The following is a 3,161-nucleotide window of genomic DNA, read 5'->3' as shown; positions in this document are numbered from 1 at the left end:
AGCATTTTAAATTTTTCTTGAGTTCTGTCCTCTTATTTTACCTTTCTATGTGGTACTCTGTCTTATATCACTTTCATGTACCTTTTAGCTTACTTGAGGAAGTAGGTCACCATTTTTTATTTGTGTTGTGGATACATCTTTCTGGTGTATTTTCTTTATTTGTAGTGTATTAGTTTGTCCTCTGTTTTGCTTATGAGAGCTTTGTAGGTCATATTGCATGTGCTGTCATCCAGTCATTTTCAGCTCTTTGGGACTCCATGAACTATAGCCCGCCAGGTTCCTCTGTCCATGGCCTATTTCAGGCAAGAATACTGGAGTGGGTTGCCATTTCCTCCTCCAGGGGACCTTCCCAACCCAGGGATTGAACCCATGTCTCCTGCATCTCCTGCATGGCAGGTGGATTCATTACTGCTACACCATGGGGGTTTCCCTATGAGAATTTTGTAGGTCATATTACCTCCATCCTTTTTGGCTGCTCATTTTTATGTGAAACTAGTTTTCCTGAATGTTTAGGGGAAAGGGTTGGGTTGAAGTATTCATTCTGGTTTCCTGTGCTTGAGCTCTTTCAATTCTTTTCCTCGAGGTCATTCTGAGAGCTGCCTCTTGGTAACTCCTGCCCCAACTGGTATCTCCTTGTCCCTGTGCCCCTCATCCCTGCCCTGTCCAGGAGGGATTTTCCTTCTAGCAACTTCTCCTCAGCGAAGGCGTTTGTCCAGGAAGGGGAGTTTATTGTTTTCAGAGTTCTTAGGGGCATATTTTTCAGCACAGATTTCTTGTACCTGCTGGCTATAAGGAAGTGTTCAAACTCCTCCCAGGATTGGCTCCTGTCCTCAGTCGACTGTGACATGTGCTGTCTAGTGCATTTCTGTTGACAATTTTGAGGTCCCCTGTTCTCAGGTGTGGCTTCCTCCCACACAGATGCTGAGACGACAAGGGCCTTTTGGCTCTTAGTGGTCATTCCCCACCCTTGTATTTTGGGGTTTGTGGTAATACGTCTGTTATATCGTGCTGTCATGGGTGTTGTCTGTGTGAGTTTTGCTTTGAGACTTTAGTTGCTGTATCAGCTTTAATGGGGGATTCAGGGAGAATCGACATCATTGCTATGGTCCCAGTATTCCATCCATGTATTTTAATCTCACTCTCTTGTATGTGTGTCTGAGGCCACCTCAGAACCTCTTGTTTATAAAGAGAGGATATAAATAAATTTAGAGAAAAGTCTGTGGCATGTGACCCTGCCCCCTTAAAAGTCAGCCTCCAGAAACTTGGCAGACAACAGAGCCATGATCTTCCTAAATGGTGCCCATTATAGTGTCTGCCACATAAAAAAACAAAAAACAAAAAAACTTCTTATCCTAGAAATTTTAGGCTTCATTATATGAAGAAATACAGGGCTTCTTTCCTTGACACGATCTCTTACAGTCAAAGCACTCTTTGTCTACAGCTCCTCTCAAGGACTTCAGAAACTTGAGAATTACTAGGAATGTGAGGGGACGGGGCAGGAGTGAAGTGAAGGAGAGGAAAATGGTGGGGATGATGCCAGCGCCGAATTCTCGAGTCATGTTATTGAACATACTGGTAAGTTTCTTCTCTATCTTGACTTTTGCCCAACAGTTTACCCTTAGCAGTTGGGAACAGCAGATGACATAAACTAACTCCCACCAAGAACTGGTGGGGGAAGAAAACCCTGGAGAAAATGAGTGATAGATGTAATATCATGAGCCCTGCCCTTAAGCTCCTGTTTTACAGATTCTCTGAAGGCTGGTGGAGTTATCAGAATCCTCAGAGCAGAAACCTGTGCTAATCTCCTGATCTTCCAAGCTCATGCTGAGCAGTCAGCTGAAACCCAGCTGTTGCTGACTTCACCTTACTGTTAAGGTGTTAAGGGAGATTAGACTTGAATTACGTTTGGGAATAAATCTCTACTTTACTACTATGAAGCAAATAAATCCTTAATGGTATTAAAAAGGCACTTCAAGGTTTCTTTCTGCCTTTTTCTTTTGCACCCACCAAATCTTACTTTCTAAACAACATATTGCTGAGTTAAGTGTTAACCAATCAGTAGCATATGGCTTAATCTTCTCTCAAATCCCCTTTGGGTGCAAGGAATTAATTGACAAACTTAGTAGCAAAAGCTTCCTTGTAGTATTTGGAACCCCAAACTCAGGCAGCATGCCTGGAATCACTTAAGGACTCCAATTTCAGTTAATGCCCTTTTCTCTATAAAAAAAGTCTTAGAGGACTAATGGGAATGCAACCTTCATACCTGGCTACCTTAAGCTCCCATGTCACGCTTTCCCCTCTGTCTTTTTAAAAAATTTTTTTAGAAAATGAGCATCAGTTAAATTCAACCCAAAGGGCCAGTTGCTTCCGTCCAGCAAGGCAGTCAAGCAAGGCAAATGCAGAAGCTGGGAAAGCTGAGGTGAGCTGTTTCTTGCCTATCTGTTGTTTCAGAAGTCCCTTGAATTCTGAGCATCCCGCAGAGAACTCAGAATGAGATAGAAGGGAGCAGGTTCATGTTTAATCCCCCAAATTTATTTCTTAAAGTTTCACTACAGGCAAATGCTAATGAACATTCTTTTTTGTTTGGGGGGGGGGCGCTTAAGCAGGAGAGTTAGTTGGTATGCAAGAAAGACCATGGGTTTTGGAGTATTGAGAGACTGGAGCTCAAATCATCTCTCTGCCTTCCACTAGTTACCTTGTGCTTGTGTGTGTGGTAAGTCGCTTCAGTTGTGTCCAAGTCTGTGTGACCCTATGGTTGTAGCCTGCCAGGCTCCTCTGTCCATGGAATTCTCCAGGCAAGAAGGCTGGAGTGGGTTGCCATTTCCTTCTCCAGGGGATCTTCCCAACCTAGGGATCAATCCCAGGTCTCCTGCGTTGCAGGCACTGAGCCACGAGGGAAGCTCTGAGGAAGTTACCTGGTGACCGGTTACAAAAGCTGAGCTGAAATGACAGGTGCATGCCCGGGCCTGGTGGGGTGAGCTCTGGGGCTGGGAGACTTTGGGAGCAGAAGGCAAAATCAATCAAGACAGCAGTCTCTGCTTAGATTCTGGTCAACGTTAGAGCTGCTTCAGACATGGGAAATACCTATAGTAATTAACAATGGAAATAACACTATCAGGGACCCTAAGGCAATTTGCATTCTACTTTTTGGTAAACTCGCT

General features: G+C 44.0%; 1 long non-coding RNA gene across 1 annotated transcript; it reads left to right on the top strand.

The window, feature by feature from the left end:
* The first annotated feature begins 1,468 nt into the window (after positions 1-1,468).
* LOC122693511 lies at positions 1,469-2,896 on the top strand. The gene is made up of 3 exons (XR_006340930.1): positions 1,469-1,575; positions 2,325-2,419; positions 2,881-2,896. It is a non-coding gene; the product is annotated as an uncharacterized LOC122693511 (long non-coding RNA).
* Positions 2,897-3,161: the final 265 nt, after the last annotated feature.

This window comes from Cervus elaphus, chromosome 5, assembly GCF_910594005.1.
Source record: "Cervus elaphus chromosome 5, mCerEla1.1, whole genome shotgun sequence".
Lineage (NCBI taxonomy): Eukaryota > Metazoa > Chordata > Mammalia > Artiodactyla > Cervidae > Cervus > Cervus elaphus.
This window is presented reverse-complemented; position numbering and strand designations above follow the sequence as displayed.